Raw genomic sequence first — 19,655 nt, forward strand, 5'->3', positions numbered from 1 at the left:
TTCGTCTCTGTTTTTCTGTTCTGTTTCGTGCTCTCTGGGCTTCTTAAAAAGGGCCGAACATCACTGCTCCTTCTTTTGACTTGTTGACTTGTTGACCTTTTTTTTTTTTTTTCGGAACCCATATTTTACAAAATCTATGGATTGTGAATCGTGAATTAAATCTAATGAACCATTTCATTGTCCTTCTATGAGGTATATACCTTTAATCTTAAACTACAAATTTTATCCAGAGATCCACATGTGCAGAGTAATACTGCTTTTTCATGCTAATCATTTCTCTGTATGGCTCTGCAGGATGACTCTGAATTTACTTCATCTAATCAAACCCATGAAATTGGGTTTACAGATTATATTTCCTTCCAAATACCTGATGAGTCTTCTGTAGATGTAACGAACTGTTTAGCGGTAGTGAGGGGACTTTCGAGTGATTCAAGCAATGTGAAGCAGGGAAGACCTTTGGAAGCGATCTTGTTGTGCATCCCTCCTGGTTACTGTTGTGTGGATTTGGCTCTATATAAGGTAAAAGCTTGGTATCTTATATTTCAAAGCCCAAAATTGTAAATGTGGCTAATATATTCTGTTGGAAACAGGAACATCAAATTGTTATGTTGCTAAATAAGATGAATGAAGCTCGTGAAAACTTGGGAGATGCCTAGATGACGATCTTGCAGGCCAGTGACCTTCCATTTGTACATATTGCCGGCACCACTTGTGCAAATAACTGGGAGTTGTACCAATTGAAGGTAACTCGTGGATCCAGAGCTTGCATATTGATTTCTTACTCATGATATCCTAAGTTCTATTTTTCCGGATCATGTCAATTCACTACTTAAGACATTGATGGCAAAAGGAAAATTACTAGGATATTCTTCTTTTCTGTCGACTCCTGGTCTTTTCAGAGTTTTAAGAAGTGGCTCTGGTTGGACTGGGAACCAGACCTATCCAGTCTGGTTCCCCAGCAGAAATAGTATTGGTCAAGAGGTAGTGCGTTGACCCCATTCAACCGATAACCAGGTGTACCTGTCAACTGGTACCCAGCGAACCTGTCAACTAGTTTGGACCCGTTCTAGGCCTCCAAAAAATTTAAAGGAATAATGTTGGACTTGGGTTGGGGTTTGGAACTCCAACCTCTTGTCACCAACAAGAGTGCCAACCATTTGCTCCGGTATCTTCTCGCTTCAATTTGCGGTGGATGATTTATTTGTTGACCGTATTGGCCTAATTTACTAGAAAATTGAACGATGCTGTTAAGAACTTAAATCCTGTCTTTTGTGCTCAAGCGGTTCTGTCGACTCACTGGGCTTCTTTTGTTCTGAATGTGTGTAATCTAATATATGCTGAGTATTCTATCAGATGACATCAAATGTAATCGGTTCAATCAGTTGAACTGGTAGAGCTTGGTTCTACCAGTTTGACCGGTTGAACCACTGGTCCGGTTTTTAAAAATGTTTGTTATTTTATTGTTCCTATTTGTTTGAGAGGATAAAGATGTATTCTATTATGTTTTAATGAGGGATTACAATATATATATACTTAACATAACGTAAACCCCTCTAAACACAATATTACAATTATACCCTTATTATCATAATTCTAATACTCCCTCTCAAGTTGGGACGTAGATATCAAGTAGTCCCAACTTGTTACATAAAAAATCCACTCTATTCCCTCGTAAGGATTTTGTAAAAATATCTGCCAGTTGATCCTCTGTCCTTGCATGTTGAAGAATGATCTCCCCCTTCTGGACCTTCTCTCGTATAAAGTGACAATCAACCTCAATATGTTTGGTTCGCTCATGGAAGATAGGATTGTTCGCAATATGGATGGCTGATTGATTATCACAATATAATGTTGATGGATCTGATGTTGACATACCAATTTCTGACAGTAACATCCTCAACCAGATCAATTCACATGTCACATGTGTCATAGCTCTATATTCTACTTCAGCACTCAACCGGGGAACTACATGTTGTTTCTTACTTTTCCAAGAAACTAAATTACCTCCAAGAAAGACGCAATACCCTGATGTAGATCTCCTATCAGTAGGACATCCAGCCCAGTCTGCGTCAGAGAATCCTGTAGTTTTCAGATGACCATAATTCTTGAAAAGTAGTCCTTTACCTAGTGTTCCTTTCAAGTACTTAATAATTCGCAGTACGGCATTCCAATGAGTAGTACGAGGGGAACTCATAAACTGACGCACTACACTCACAGCAAAGGATATATTAGGCCTTGTAACAGTAAGGTAATTCAACTTACCCACTAATCTTCGATATTTCACTAGATCATGTAACGGTTCTCCATTTTCTGTATCAAGTTTCACATTAGGTTCCATAGGTGTATCAACTGGTTTTGCTCCAAGAAATCCGACCTCATTAAGAATATCAATCACATATTTTCGTTGTGATAAATTGATGCCTGCCTGTGAGTAGGCAACTTCAATTCCAAGAAAATATCGTAGACGTCCCAGATCTTTAGTATTAAATTCTGTATGCAAAAACTGCTTAAGTTGTTGAATACCAACCGAATCACTACCAGTGATAATAATATCATCTACATATACCACCAGAAGAACACAACCTGTTGATGAAACAAAACTAAACACTGAATGATCTACTTGACATTGTTTTAACCCAAACTTGATAACTGCATCAGTGAATTTACCAAACCAAGTACGAGGAGACTGTTTGAGTCCATATAAGGCCTTGCGTAAACGACATACCAGATTCTCCCCCTGAGCAACAAACCCGGGTGGTTGCTCCATATAGACTTCTTCAGCCAAATCACCATGTAAGAAGGCATTTTTGACATCCAATTGATGAAGATGCCAACCAAAGTGTGCAACTAGGGAAATAAGAACACAAACAGATGGAATTTTGGCGACAGGTGAGAAAGTATCATCATAATCAATACCATATGTCTGAGTATATCCTTTGGCAACTAACCAAGCTTTCAATTGATCGAGAGAACCATCAGGATGAACCTTAACAGTGAAAACCCAACGACAACCAACAGGTTGTTTGCCTTTAAGTAATGATGTGAGCTGCCAAGTACGATTCTCAAGAAGAGCCTTCATTTCATCTTCCATGGCTTGTCGCCATCCAGGATGAGCAAGAGCTTCAGCAACATTACTGGGCACAGAAATAGTGGACAAGGACGAGACAAAGGTAGAAAAGGTAGGAGACAAACGAGCATATGATAAGAAATTGGATATGGGATGATGAGTACAATGACAAGAAGAAAGGTCAGAAAAGTGAGCATAGCGATCTACAGGACGACCAACACAAGAACGTGTACCTTTCCGAAGAGCAATGGGTGGATCAGGATCAAAGGATGGTGTCGCAACTGATGAAATCAGATGTTTGTGGAATCGGTACTACCATGGGAGGAGCTGCAGCACGTCTATGATATGTGCGCTCGGCAAATTGAAATCCTGTTGATGGTGCTGGAGGTACAAAGAGTGGAGGAAGTGCTGGGAGGACATACTCGTCACCCTCAATAGTCACCGTAGGATCTGATTGAGTATCATAATAGGCTTGATCATTAAAGAAAGTCACATCAGCTGACACAAACAGACGATGACGAGTAGGACTATAGCATTTATAGCCCTTTTGAGTTCGAGAATACCCTACAAAGACACATTTCTTGGCACGAGAATCTAATTTATCAAGACCCGGAGAAAGACGATGAACAAAGCAAATGCAACCGAAGACACGTAAAGGTAATGCAAAGGGAGGAAGGTTTGGATGTAAAACAGAAAATGGTGTCTCCCCCTGAAAAACAGAGGTTGGAAGCCGATTAATCAAGTAACAAGTTGTAAGTATAGCATAGCCCCAAAAATGTTTAGGAAGATGCATATGAAACATAAGACAACGAGCAACATCAAGAAGATGACGATTTTTGCGTTCGGCTACACCATTTTGCTGTGGAGTGTATGAACACGATGTTTGATGAAGAATACCATGTGTAACAGCCTGAATTTCGATGTAATTTCAAGATCAATAAGATTGAGATTATCTCGCATTTCATTTTAGTGAGTCTCGCCCAAAGCTGATCACTCTCGGGATACTAACCAATAGGGTATGGCTAACTAGGAAGTGGTACGTGGACCAGGGACCCGATCGTGAATTGGACACCGATCACGAGAATTTATGAGGGAATATATTAGACCGATACAGGCCGATCCAAGGTAAAGTGACGGAAATGGTTTGGCCAAGGCCAACGATGTACAATCGGATTGCAGGTGATTCTACACGACCGAAAGTGCACGTGGCCAACCAGTCCTGAACTTAAACCGAACGATCGTGACCTCTGGGACTAGTGATAATTTCTCATTCTCTCAATGATCAAGACCATCATGACTTAAATAACCCTAGGTCGATACGCGTATGCTCTAAACAGCTGCCTGTTAGTGAGAGACCCTAAAATTGGAAATCGAGCGAGTTTTGATCACGAAATTGGGCTCGGATTTTGATGTCGATTTTCGATGGCTTAAGGGACTATTTTTGGGAATCTGACGTCATATTATGCTGGCCATGCATCTTTGGAGTTATTGCGGATGAAAATTGGAATTTCGGTCCGGGGGTGAAAAATTACGATTTTGCCCCTCGGGACACCGACTTGGACTTTGAGGCCGTAAAAGGTTATTTTTCAAGGCCAATGTCATTTTGGGGTGGCCACGTACATTCAAAGTTGTTTCGGTTAAAAATTGAAATTTTGGCTCGGAAGTGAAAAATAATATTATTTTATTCCCCAGGACTTTGCAGTCGATTTTCGAGGGCTTGAGAGGCTATTTTCGCGATTCTGATATCATATTATGTTGGCCACACTCATTTAGGGTTGATTTAGCCAAAAATTGGAATTTCGCCCCGGGATCGAAAAAATGACCATTTTGCCCATGAGCTATTTTCGGGTCCGAATTTTTGAGAAATTATTGGGATAATTATTGAGGGTCTTCAGCTGCATTATTGGACCCAATTACCCTTTTGCCCCTCAATTATTGGATAGGATCGAATGAGGACCGTTAGATTAGGGGTATTTCGGTCAAATGGCCCGGATCAACGACACGTGGCGCCCCCTAGTCCCCTATATTTGACTGGTATGATCTCTCTCTCTCTCCTCTCCCCCTCATTCGGCCAGAACCCCACAGATCAGCCCCCCTCCTCCACGTTTCCTCCTTCTTCGCCGGCTTCTCCCCTTCGGCCGCTCGGAGTTCGGCGTCGCCGAAGCACCGCTGGCCACCGTCGCAGCTGCTGCCTCGTCTAGCCACCACTCACCAGCATCACCGCCCACCCCGTCTCTCTCTTTCTCTCTCTTTCTTTCTCGCTCGGCGCAAGGAACCGCCGTGTACCACCGCTTGGAGGTCGATCGCCGCCACGCCGGAGCCCGATCTGCCGAGCTGCTACCGTCATGACCTCCAGCCCGTTCGTACGTTGCTGTACGTCGCTGTCCATACAGTGTCCCCCCGTACGGTTCGTATAGTGTCCGTACGGTCCCTACAGTGTCGTACAAGGGGTTCGTACGCCGTCCGTACGTCGTCCCCCGGGAACGCCGCCGCCGATTTCACTGTTCATCAGTGATCGGCCGCCGTTCCTCGTCATCGTGGTCTAGAATTAAGTGAGTATACCTCCTAAATCCGGATTAGGACTGATAGTGCGTTTTTCTGGACTGACTTAGGTATTATCGGTGTATTTTGGACTGGTTTAGGTATTATCAGTGTATATTTCGGACTGGATTGAAGACTGATTGGTGGAAATAAAATCCGAGGAACTTAGTGGGATTATTATAGATAATTATTGGGCCCGGATTGAGGAAATAGTGGCTGTCCGCATTTTTGAGGTACGTATCGAATTTTATAGGACAGCCAGAATTGTTAGCTGAATGGCCGGAATGACCCAGAGTGATTGGCTATTGATTGATTGGTGATTAATTGTGCTTAATTGTGAAATTCCATGTTGCGTGCTCGTGTGGCTGAATCGTGCGGAGTGTGATTGGCCAATTGATGGCTTGAATTGAGTATGGAATTGTGTATTGGAAATTGGGCCACACGGTACTAATTGGTCAAGTGAGCATGCTATTTATAAATTGGGCACTATGTGGTGGCTTTGATTTGACTGAGTGCCTATCGTTTATTGATGCTCATATTGCACTGTGTTGCATTTCATGATCATGCATTGAGTATGCCGAGAATGAGGCGTGTGACGAAATTGTGCGAGAATGCGTGCCTGACATGAATATGTGATCACCTAATTACCCGATGCGTTTTACGCTAGGTTCAAATAAAAATTGGTAGTGTGTCGTGTGATCACTTAAGGCCTTCGGGTCGTGCCGTCCTCATGCACTTTGTAGCAGGACGATGCCCGGCATGTCCGGAAGACGACCAGCCTCATGCACTTTGTAGCAGGCTTTGGTTCGTAAGGAGATCGGTGTTGCACCTCATGCACTTTGTAGCAGGCTAGAGACACCGGGCCATGTAATGCGTTTTTACGCTGGCCGCGAAGACTTGTGGGCCTTTGGGTCGGATTACCAATTGTTGGCCTTCGGGTTGTGGCCTTTGGGTCGTAATAATAAATTGAGCATTTGCCAGTATGCTTGTGTGGGCCAGTGGGCCGAGATATGATTATGACATAAGAATAGCATAAGCATGCATAAGAACGCATGGGTCAGTATGCGAGTGTGCGAGATTTGGTGAATGGCATGTGACTCGAACACTAATGAGCGTGAGCATGCGTATGACGTACGTGTGATTAGCGTGTTCTTGTATGTGAGCTAAGCATTATATTGAAATGCTAACCTGCAGGGTCAGCCAGGTAAGTGATATGGGCCGAGGACCCAGGTCCAAGAATGATTGTGAATTGTATAGTTATGCTGATTGTGTATGTCTGTCGGGAGAATGCATGTTAGCCTAGCCTAGGTTTAGGGGTTATACTCGCTGAGCTTGTCTCATTGTTGTATAAACCCACTCTTTTCAGATCCCTAGCCTTGAGGATGACAGGTGTGCCGATTCGTTTTGGGAGGAGCCCCGGTTAGATATGATGTTTGACCGTCGAGCCATGTACCCTCTTTTGATGTTAATGGTTTTTGACCCGTTTTGGCTTTTATAAGTGTACCTAGTATAAATCAGTTATTGTAAATATTTTACTAGAAAGGTAATGTGTATATTTCCAGTCTCATTGGTTTTGACTATTATGCTATCTTTGGTTGTCTGAGTTATTGTACGGGTGTATATATATATTTATATACGTGGATTTCGCATGTGCCTTATCTCTGATTGGGTTTTGGGTCGGCAACGTATCCTGGGAGTGTTGCACCATAATCGATCGAGTGGGATGTTATCGCTTCGTGGGGTACGGGACGTGACACCATGAGATTCAAGAAAGGATCGAAAACCAGTAGAGGAGGCAAGATATTCTTTAGCATTATCTGATCACAAAGTTTTAATAGATGCATTATACTGATTCAATACTTCAAAGTAAAATAGGCGAAAGCAATGAAAAATCTCGGTATGATCTTTTATTAAGAACAACCATGTCATTCGAGAAAAATCATCTACGAATGTAACAAAATATCTAAAACCAGAAGTATCAGAAACATGACACGGATCCCAAACATCTGAGTGAACTAACTCAAATGGACTAGACACACGACTCTGAAAACGAGAAGGAAAAGAAGTCCTATGATGTTTACCAAACTGACAAGCTTCACATTGAAAAGTACTCACAGACTCAGACTTAGGAAATAAACGTCGAAGAATGTTTGGTGGTGGATGACCAGCACGACAATGCATTCGATACACATCAAAGAATGTGCGCTTCACAGCTGCAGCAGCCATTATTTCCTTGTCAAGATAGTACAGGCCATTTGATTCATGTCCCCCACCAATCATCTGTCTAGTCCTCAGATCCTGAAAAACACAGTGAGATGAAGAAAAGGTGACTGAACAGTTCAGTTCCTTAGTCAATGAACTAACATAAATCAAATTATAGGGAGATTTGAGGTGTAAGACAGAAGACAGTGAGAGAGGACTTAAACGAGCAACTCCAGTACTAGAAACATGAGATTGTGAACCATCAACTAATGTAACAAAATTAGACACTTCAGAAGATGTGGACTGAAAGTAAGACAATAGCTTATGGTTACCAGATATATGATGAGTGGCTCCAGAGTCTATAACCCAGGAGTCAGATAGTGTAGACAGTAAACAAGATGAACTACCTTCGATGGTCTGTGCCAGAGTTGCAGTAGGAGCTGAAAAGCCTGTCACCTATTGAGAACGAAGCCACGTATCATACTCAGTTCGTGACAGTGTAACAGTATCACCTGTACCATGCGCAATAAGAGGTTCTGATGAAGTCAATGCCGGAGAATCAACATAGGCAGCAACAGTAGGTCGAAGCTCAGTATGAAGAGTATAGCAATAAGCCTCGGTATGTCCATTTTTCTGACAATGGTTGCAATAGCGAGAGCCACGACCACCAATACCACCATCACGACCACCATGACCACCAATCGAAACAAAACCTCGTCCACGACCCCTATAACCACGATCCCGGGTTCCATGTTTGCCAGTGCTATGAGAAACCATAGCAATTGTCTCCAAAGTTGTGGCGAAGATCTTCTCAATAGGTGTCAAATGAAGAGCTTGAGAGAAAACCTCATCCACTGAAGGAAGAGAGCTCTGAGAAGTAATTTGTTGACGTAGTGAAGAATATTCAGGTCCCAACACCTTTAGAAATAGAATAACCTGAAGATCCTCTTGTCTCTTGACAAGAGCGACTGCATCATCTGAAGCGGGAAGATAAGTATCCAACTGTCGACATAGTGTCGTGAAATGAGCATAATATTCAGTCAATGACTGATCTCCACGCTTAAGGTCAAATAGTGCCTCCCATGTATCACAAACCCGTGTCATGTTATTTTGGCCAGAATATAGTAAAGCACATTTATCCCAAACCTCCTTTGCAGTATTACACTGAATAAAATGGGGACTAATTTTGGAATCCATACTATTCCATAACAATGTACGAATCAATGCATCACCAAGCAATCCAATCAGCTACCTTACTTTGATCTGATGGGGTCGTAGACGTAAGATAATCGCGTTGTTTGGTAGCAGTAAGATAAACTTCAACAGCTTTAGACTATGATGCATAATTAGTACCATCAAACTTTACAGAAGTCAATTGTAAATGTGGCAAACTAGCAGAAGTTCCAGCAACAGCAGCCATCAGTAACTGGAAATACGATTGAACCCACAAATAATGTCGTAAGAAAACAAGTAGTCAACCTGAACAACAAAGTCTCCAACAACACAGCCAGCCAAATATAATCACCAGAGTCTCCAACAACACAGCCAGTCAAATATAATCACCACTTTGAGGGTTCAACTGGATCAAAACTAGTCACAATGACCTATGGAAAATTCATATATCCATCAAGTCAAAATCGAAGAATTATCACTTGAAACTACTGCATCCACTGGGCAGTGATCGTCGCTGCACTGAGTAACATAATTTTTTTTTGGAAAAAGTTACTGTTCACCTTCATCGTGCGAACAAACGACGAACAGTGGCAGCTTCAACTGGGTTCGAAGAGCAGAGCATGTTAGTGCTCAGCTGAACCTTCAATGGGGCCGATGGAGATCTGTAACAGTCTGAATTTTCGATCCTTTTCCCAGGATTTAAGAAATGAATGTTTTGGCCAATGCACTTATAGTGAGATCTCACCCGGGACCCGCGCATTCTCGGGATGCTAACCTTAGGGGTAGGGCTATTACGGGATTGACTTCGCACGACCAAAGAACTCGACCTGGGTTCGATCTTCGATCATATCGATTGACGAGGGAATGTTTTGAGCCAACCGAGACCGATCTATTTGATTGATCGTGTCCAAAGGGCACTAGTGACAGACCCTCGCAATTATATGACAATCGAGGTCGTCTCGGGTGGAGTAAACTTAAACGTGATTTGACCTAGTGTCGGTCACGGGTCGAGAGCGCATAATCCCAATGAGCCACCCATAAGCCAGAGATAAACTAAAGTTGCAATTGTCCAATTTTAGTCATTTCTTGGAATTCGGGCCCGGGAATCGAGAATTTTGAAAATGACAATTTTGGACGGCCGATGACGTTTTTGGCTTGGCCAACCTTGGGGCCACCCATTTCTGCAAAAAAATGGATTTCGGTCCGGGACCCGGAAAATGACGATTTTGCCCCTCTGGTCACCGATGGCGATTCTGAAGTCGTTTAAGGTTATTTTTCGAGGCTAGTGTCATTTTGGGGTGGCCACGCACATTCAGAGTGGTTTTGGCCAAAAATTGGAATTTTGACAAAAATTGAAAAAATAATATTATTTTATTCCCGAAACTTTGGCGTGGATTTTCGAGGGCTTGGGCGATGAATTTCGCGATTCCAACGCCATATTATGTTGGCCACGCACATATGAAACACGTTTGTGCGAAAATTGAAATTTCGGTTCGGGATCGGAAAATTACGAAAATGCCCCTAGGCCTATTTTCCTTTATTCCGAATTTTGACCAAAATTTGGGGACTAACCAAGGTCAATTAGGCTAAACCAGGTCTGGTCAACCTTGGGTTAGGGACAATTGACCAATGGGCCCTTAAATTATTAGATAAGATCAATTGGTGGCCCTTGGATCAAGGGCAAAGTTGTCCAAACCCTTGGATTATTGACACATGGATTCCACCCAACCAAACTTTGACTCATTTTGACCACTCTCTCTCTCTTATCTTCCCATTTCACTCGGCAGAACCAGAACCCCATTTTCTTCTTCTTCTTCTTCGTATTTTCTTCTTCCGTTTCTTGTTTCTGCTGGGTTTGGTACTGTTCACGCCGGAAAAGTACCAGCCGGAGCTGCTGGCCGCTCACCAGCCGTCGCCACAGCACCCTTGGGCCTCCCTCTCAACTGTTCAGCCATCACGGCCCGGTTTTTGTCCAAAACAGCCTTGTTTCTCTCTTTTTCTCTTTCTCGGTCTGCAAACAAGATCACGGAGCTCAGCCGAGCTCCGTCGCGGTCCGTCGACACTCCGGCCGTTGCCTTGTACGTCGCCGTCCAGCTCAAGCCAGACTCGTACGGTGTCCGTGCAGTATGTTCACCGTCCCCGTACGGATCACTGTTCACGCCGGATCGTACGGACGCCGCGGCTGTCACCGGCACCTCGCCGGCCACCATCCCAGCCTGTCCGTACAGTGTCCATACGGGGGCGATACTGTTCACCGCCCCGCACGGTACGCTGTTCATGCCGTCCGTACATCTCCGGCGACACTGCTCCCGCTGCTGCTGCTGTCCCGGCCCGTTCCAGCCCCGTTCTGTCTCGCCTTTTTGGGTAAGTGTTTTCCCCAAATGTCATTTAGGACCTCGGGTATTTCTAGACTCGTTTGAAGTTCGGTTTAAGTGATTTTAGGGACTGTTTGTGGCTGTCTTCGGGACTAAGTTAGGGGTTGAATGTTTGGAGGTTGTGGGCTGATTGGGCGACGAAATTCGAGGTTTAGGAATGCTGAGTTAGGGCTGTGATGTCGAGGATCGATCGGGAATTAAATGGGTGATTAATTGGAAATGTATTGGCTTGTTCTAGTTTGTGCTTGGGCCGAATGTGATGTGGTGCTGTGCCGTGTGTGTGGCCGTGAGGTGTGGTGGCGTGGACATGTGAATGTGCATTGAGTTCGTGTGCCGAGTGTGGGTGATCATGTGGTGTTCATGTGATGAGAATGCGTGTTTGTGAAGTGTACGTGAGATGTGAATTTGATGCGTGGCTATGTATGTGTGAGGCGTGTATGTTTGGCCGTGCGTGTGCTGGTTGTATGTAAGTGTGGTTTGAGTGGAACGAGGATATGGAAATGTGAGATTGGTTGGAAAGGGTCCGTCCTGAGGCGTGTACGTTTACGCGGGACGATGCCGTCCCTGACGAGGTGACGATGCCCGGCCTGACGAGGTGTCGATGCCTGACGTGGTCAGAAGACCGTTGGCCTGATGCGTTTTACGCGGGCGCGGTAGAAGGAAAGTGTGTGTAGGATTCCGTCCTGAGGCGTGTACGTTTACGCGGGATGATGCCGTCCCTGACGAGGTGACGATGCCCGGCCTGACGAGGTGTCGATGCCCTGACGTGGTCAGAAGACCGTTGGCCTGATGCGTTTTACGCGGGCGCGGTAGAAGGAAAGTGTGTGTAGGATTCCGTTCTGAGGCGTGTACGTTTACGCGGGACGATGCCGTCCCTGACGAGGTGACGATGCCCGGCCCGACGGGGTGACGATGCCTGACGAGGTCAGAAGACCGTTGGCCTGATGCGTTTTACGCGGGCGCGGTAGTGGTGGAAAGGTTGAAAATGAGTGGGATTTGGCAAGACAAGCGAGAGGATTGTGGAAAGTGACGCATGGTGTGAGTAGCGTGCGAGTGTGTTTGTATCGCGCGATGTGATGCTTAATTATGGGGTAGAAACTGCTAGGCACGGTATGGGACGTGCCCAAGTGGTTTCTGTCTTATAATTGAGGCACGCGCGTCTGTGATTCCTTGCTGTGATGTGTTGGCTGTGTTATTATCTAACGTGCAGGAACGTGCGTGATGGATTCCAGGTAAGGTCGCATGTGATTGTTAGTTTGACCGATCGTTGTGTGTTATGGGTGTTTTCGTCTGGCGGTACGTGAGTGCCTACGTGGGGTTTGGGGTTGTACACTTATTGAGATTCGTCTCACGGTTGTATAACCGCCACTTTCAGACCCCCGGCCCTAAACCCGGGAAGTGCGCCTTTTCTTTTTGGAAGTCCGGAGAGCTGCTGTTGGTGCCCAGTGGAGCTGCAGGTGAGTTCCAGAGATTCAAGCCAGAAATTCCGAAGCAGAATGGAAGAGGGCGACCCTTAGGTTTTTCCCTAGGGTGTTTTAGGGGTTGTATAACTTGGGTTATCCGATAGTGAAGTTAAGATAACCAAACCCCTGAACTTTTGTTTAAACGGTGACTGAGGATGTTAGTCTGTATTTACGTCTGTAATATGATGTTTGTATATTTGGTGTTGTATGAATATGTGGTTGCTGAATTGTTCTGTTGTTCTACCCCGTTGTCGTCATTATTTGTCCGGGGTTTTGTTATTCGCTTCCGCATGTGGCTCTGATGTTTAGGTTGGGTCAGCGACGTTCCTGGGACGTCGCATCATTTCGACCGGAGCGGGATGTCGTGAGCTCGATGGGGTTCGGGGCGTGACAAGATCGGCGCAAGAGAGCGAAGCCGCTGGCGCAAGAGAGCGAGACCACCGGGTCTCTATGCAAGCAAGATCGCTGACCTGGGTTCCGCGATCTGGGAAGTCGTCAACAGAAGTAGATCTGGGAAGTCACCAACAGAAGCGACACGACTTGATGGGAGTCGTCGATCTGGGTTCGCCAGACTGAGTGTGAGCCACCAGATCTAGGTTCACCAGACTGAGTTGCCGGTCTAGGTTCGCCGGACTAAGTCGCCGGTCTGGGTTCGCCGGAGAGTCTAGGGTTTCGCCAATGGCGGTAAATTAGGGTTTCTCAACCAGCTTTGATACCATGTTTGAGAGGATGAAGATGTATTCTATTATGTTTTAATGAGGGATTACATATATATATATATATATATATATATATATATATACTTAACGTAACGTAAACCCCTCTAAACATAATATTACAATTCTACCCTTATTATCATAATTCTAACACTATTTATTATTTATCTGCTCTCCTCATCAGCACAAGTAGCAGCAGCTTAGTTTTTCCTCCTATGTGTATAAAGCATATACAATACATGCCACTTCATGCTTGCAATTTTGAAGGATGTTTTACTTTCTGCCATTCCATAACTGCAAGCGTTCCAACATACATTGACAGTTGGAGCCTTGTACTCCTATCTATGTTAAGAAATGTGCATTTGATGGCCCTAATGGGTTAGTAGTGCTATTTTTGCTTCTATTTTGTGCGGACATTTTTGCTACTTTTATTATTCCTCACTTCTGAAACTCTAACCCAGTGAAACTACACATCTAGGACTCTATCTTACACCTAGACATGGAGAATGAGAAGATTCGCAGCATTCCCCATGCTGTAGTTCCTCCCTTGTCAGTTAGTGGTAAGAATTTTTTGACACTGTCATACCATCGAGCTAAGGATCAATTCATTGCGATGCCATCAATAGTATAGTTCTGAAGATTTTTTCTTCGAGCTTCTTACCATTCCATTAGCAGTTTTGGATGTTTGGAAACTTATTGTTGCCCATACTCTTTTCTTTGTGTATCAATGTTTGATAAACTTGCCAGTGTCAGTAACAAATTTATCTCGTTGGCTGGGTGGTGGAACTGAATTAGTCCTGCCCATGCTTTTTAGTAAAATTTCCACTTAGAACCTTCTCTTAAGTTTAAATGTGACTGGCGTAGATACATTGTGCTGTTTTAATGGACCACTTAATGCAAAAGTATTCTCCAAAGAATAATATTTTTTTCAGTTGAAGAAGTAATATACTACAGTATTAGGTTTTCCCCTAAATTTTAAATCAATCGAGAGGACAAAGTGCGAAAAGGATGAATATGTAGTGGCCAGACAAATACTACAAGAATAATCTTCTTATGGTAGGTACATTGCAATCTGGGTTACTGACTGAGAACCGTTATGCACATGTTCATGATGACTGATACTATCATGGTATCTAGTATAGCAAGATACTGTAGAGCATTTATAGTTTACATGCATACCATAGCCTCTTTAGGCACGGAAGGTTTGCTTCCCGGCTGTGTTTCAGCATAATGCAAGTGTTGTACTTGTACTTTTACCCAACAAAGGTCTAGACATCACGTTAGTTATGGCCATATATTCAAGGAACACCGGACTGAAATCAAGTTGATATCTTTTTGGCAATAGCAAGTAGAGGTGTGGTTTGTGTTTTGGCTGCAAGAAAGCGGGCCCTGGTCTACATACTGGACGAGGATGAAGATGAAATCTCTGATTCAGAATGACCGTCTGTTCAAGAATTTGTGGTGGTTATGCTCGTGTTGCTCCTGTGGGTGGATGTCTACTCCTTGAAGCTGCAGACATCGGTGTGAGAAGCAATGCAGGTGGGCTTTTGTGACCGAAGCTTTTCGGCTCCACCCTTCTTGGAGAGCCTTAATTTATACCTGCCATGTGCCTTTTCTGCTAGGCGGGCATTTGTCGAAGAAAAAATTGGAGTAAAAGGTAACTATGTATCTATTGAGTTAGACCCATGGCTTCTATCTGGTGGTAATTGTCTTCATGGTATTGCTGCAAGCTTTGAGATCCATTTGATAGTGCCAAGCTTATGCTTCATCTGTATATGTTTATTACTTTCATATATACGAGAACCAAATGCTTGTTTGGATTATTCATACTTTGGGTTCACTTGGTGTAATTGACCAACGAATTTCGCGTTTGAATGTTGAATTCTCTCATCTAAAATTTGACTTGCTTTTTCACGTCACCGTTTAGTGATGCATCCAATCCGATGCACAAAATACCTTCTTGTGTGGAATGGCTTCCCTCCATGACCAATATAATGGACATGTCTAGCTGCTAGATATACAGTTTCAAGGTGGCTTCATTGAACATCGACTATATTCCAGTCTCAGAGATTCAGAATCTGCAAATGAACGGTAGGTTCAGGATTATGAGATTATGTCTACGATATCTTAAATGGACTTGCATTTTCTTAACAAAGAGCATCACCTAGCCAGTAAATTTAATGATGTATAAACATACAGGAATGTTAAATTGTTAAAATAGTTTAGGAAGTAAAGGAACTGTGGAATGACTCGCCAGAAATAAAAGGTCTAGATGCTCAATCCTATATTAGAAGGATAAAATTCCAGTGCAAACCCAATCTTAAATTGAACTAACCCCGAGCTGCTTTGCATAAAAGCTCGTTGCAGAGAAATCTAAGTTAAAAATTTCGAGGGCCGAGAAAATAGGAAGAGAAGGCCAGGAAAATGAGTATGAGGGAGCTTAGCATCGTAGCTTAACAGTGTATGCATTCCGAAAAATAGCTGTATTGCCTGTCGATAGCAGCAGTAGGCAAGACTTATTACATGGGACTCCATGGATGTGGTCGCAATTCTAATGCATAACAAGCGTAGAATCCAAGTACCCTCTTCTTTGAATGATGTAACCTCTGCATTCCTTACATGTGATATATCAGAGAACTTTTCCAGAAGAAAGATGTTGAAAGAGCTGAAGTAGAGAGACGCTTTTCGATGGAAAAGATTAGTTGCTTAAGAAGGCCTTCGACAAAGCTGTTCTATATACAGATGAATAACATCATCAATGAAAAATTACCATCATTTAAGAAAAAATTTGTGACATCCTGAAAATTTGTCCATTTGAGATTTATAAAATACTGAGTTTTATGAATGTACTAGTAGTAAGTTCTCACCCGGAACTGATCATTCCGGGGGTACTAACCATTAGGGAAAGGCTAATTAGGGATTTAATTCGTGCGACTAAAGAAAATTCGATCGTGAATTGACTTTCGACCATGAAATCGTCGAGGTGATATTTTGAGCCACTGTTGGCCGATCCAAGGATAGTTAGGGGTCAGTTCGTCACTAACATAGTAGTGGATCGCAGGTGATTCTGCCGGACCACGAAATGAATTGATGAATGATCCTGAACCTTTACCAAACGATCGTGCCCCTCGGATCTAGCAATTGATCCTCGCGATTAAATGACAACCGAAGTCATCACGAACCGAATGAACTTGCACGTGACCTGAATTATTGTCAGTCACGGGTCGAATATGCGAATTTCCCCAACAAGCCGCCCGTTAGTTTGAGAAACGCTCGAGTTGCGTTTAATAAAATTTGATTATTTAATTGAGCCCAAATTGGACATCGGAAAAATTTGGAAATCACAACGGGACGTTGGGTCGACGTTGCGGATGGAACGTGCATTTTTGGATTGTCCCGATTCCTTCAAAAAATTCGATTTCGATGAGAAATGAGGAAAGTGACCATTGTACCCCTAAGAGTTTGTAAAGGGCATGTTTTATGGAAGAAGGGCATTTTGGTCATTGTGCCTAACTTTTTGGAATGGACAATTTTGCCGTTAGAATTTTATGAAATTCCCAAATTGCCCTTGGATATTTTAGGCAAGATTCGATCTCGACCGTCGGTTTCAAGATAAGATCAAATCTAGACCGTTGATTTGGCTTGTGAGTAAAGGGCAAGATGGTCATTTGCCATTTTGGGTCAAAATTGGACTATTTGAGTCAAGATCTCTCTCTCTCTCCTCACTCCCTCTCCCTCAAGACTCTCGGCCATCTCTCTTTCTCCTCCTCCCGATCGCCGATCGTCCCCTTGCCCGTATGTCGGCGCCGCCGCTCACCGCCCGCCGTACCGCACCGCCTCGCCGTCGCCGTACCGCGCCCCCGCCACCCCCACGCCGCCGTTCCCCTCTCTCTCTCTCCCTCCCACTCGAGTGGCCGAGAGCTACGGCCAAGGAAGGCCGCCGCCGCTCGCCACCGCCTTCGCCGTCCACGCCGCCAAGCCCCGCCGTTGCTCGCCGCCGTCCCCGCCGTTCGCCGCCGCTTTCTGTTCTAGCCGCGTTAGTCTAGAACTCGGTAAGTCACGCCCTAAACCTAATTTAGGATATCGGGTATCAACAGGTAATTTTTAGTTGAAATCGGGTTTATGTGGGTGTGAAATTGTACGATTTAGGAGCGGAACCGGTTAACGGCCCTAAAATTGAATTTGGGAATATTTTAATGGAAATTTTGAGGTCAATAGGTGGCTGTGATTGGCTGTTCAGTGGGCTATGATGTGCCGATCGGAGTGAAATTTGGATAATTAGAATCGGCAATTGGTTGTGGAAAAGTGTCGTGAACGACCGGAATTGATTTGCCGCCGTTTGGTTGGAGAAAAATGGCAAATTGTGTACTTAATGTGTGTTTGAACTATGACTGAGCTGTGGTGGCAAAATTGAGTGCATGGCTATGTAATTAAAGGATTGAAATATGCCTATCGGGTGTACGCTTGGGCCAGACTGAATTAATTGTTAACTTAGCCATGTCAAATGCTTGGCGAGCATGAATTATGTGTGAATTGATGCGTGCACGGGCCACGTGTGATTGGCCAATTGAATGTGGCAAATGATTGTTGAGCGTGAGCATGAGTAAGAGAGTGAATGTGGTGTGGTATGTGCGATTGTGGGAATTGTGCCGTCCTGAGGCGTGTACTTCAACGTGGGACGATGCCCGGTATTACCGGAAGACTGCCAGCCTGAGGCGTGTACTTCAACGCGGGTTGTGCAATAGGTGATAGATGTTGAGCTTGAGGCGTGTACTGCAACGCGGGCAAGAAACATGGCGTGTACTGTAACGCGGACTCTGGAATGTTGTGATAAGTTGGTCGCAGTGGACCTGAGGCGTGTACTATAATGCGGGTCACTGGCGAGAATGTGGAAAAGACATGATGAAAACGGAACGAATTCACGAAATGAAATTGAACATGCATGTGATTGTATATGTTTTGGTTATGGTTAACGTGTAGGGTGCAAGCAGGATCAGTCCAGGTAAGAATAATTAATGTGCCTGCTATGTGATGATTATGTGTGTGATGGTGTTTTGTGTGATTGTCTGGAGGTACGTGATAGCCTAGGTGGGGTTTAGGAGTGTACTTACTGAGATGTAGTCTCATGGTTGTTTCAACCAACATTTTTCAGAATCTCGACCTGAATCATGAATCCTCTACCACCGCCACCTGAGCGTTTTTGGGTACCAGTGCACACCGAGTATGAGGTTGCAGAGTTTCCTTTGGGCGATAATATGACCTGGATTAAGCACACTACTACGGTTTTTGTAGAAGTAGGACTACCTTTATGGGAAACCCATGTATACACTGCCTGGTTCTTTCGGGATGGAGTCGATGAGTTCGGGCCCGTCAGGGATTTTGATGTTCCTTTTGATTTGGTTGGGGACTAGGACCCGTCTGCTATACCCCCTATAGACGGAGAATTGAGTAGTGCGGAAACTAGTTTAGCGCAATCTCGATTGCATCCAGCTCCTGCAGCACAAAGATCTTTTGGGGCTGAGCACGAACCTGAGCCCGAAGGATCGCAAGCAAAATTCGACCCAATGGATATAGATCTAGAGCCAATTCTCGAAGAAGAACCAAAGGAGGTAGAACCCGAGGTGGAACCCGAGAACGAGCCTACTGAGTCTGCAGAACCTGAGGAGGAACCGGAGTATATACTCCCATATGAGCAGTGGATGGACCCCAATTTTATGCCAGAGAACGATTTCCTTGAGGAACCAGTGGATGAAAATCAGAGCGAAATTCCAGCTGAATCGGGTGATATAAATCACCCAATCGAGATTGGGGCCGAGTCGGAATCCTCGGAGGAGCAGACTGTCCGAGGGGATTCAGAGTCGAAGGACGAGGAATCAGATTCCGAATGGACGCCGAGTAAGGGGCGTAGAGGCTAGTATAGGGGTTGAAGCTAGGTTTGGAGGAGTACCATTTTTAAGGATAGAATGCCCAGGTCATCGGTTCTTTTTGACATCGATGTTTCATAGTACGGTGTGCACATGTATATAATGGTTTGTAAAATTGTGTATTCTCCCTACTCTCCCCAATTTTGATTGTCAGGGTGATTTACGGTTTCCGCTGTTGAATTAAATCTCTGATG

The 19,655-nt window shown here is 44.2% G+C and overlaps 1 pseudogene; it reads left to right on the forward strand.

The window, feature by feature from the left end:
- The window catches only part of LOC115664344 (anaphase-promoting complex subunit 4-like), an 83,021-nt pseudogene extending 67,670 nt beyond the window's left edge, over window positions 1–15,351 (forward strand).
- Window positions 15,352–19,655: the final 4,304 nt, after the last annotated feature.

The sequence above is a fragment of the Syzygium oleosum genome, unplaced genomic scaffold (assembly GCF_021117445.2).
Source record: "Syzygium oleosum isolate NSW1041296 unplaced genomic scaffold, Sole_v2.1 Sole_v2.11, whole genome shotgun sequence".
NCBI classification, from domain to species: domain Eukaryota; kingdom Viridiplantae; phylum Streptophyta; class Magnoliopsida; order Myrtales; family Myrtaceae; genus Syzygium; species Syzygium oleosum.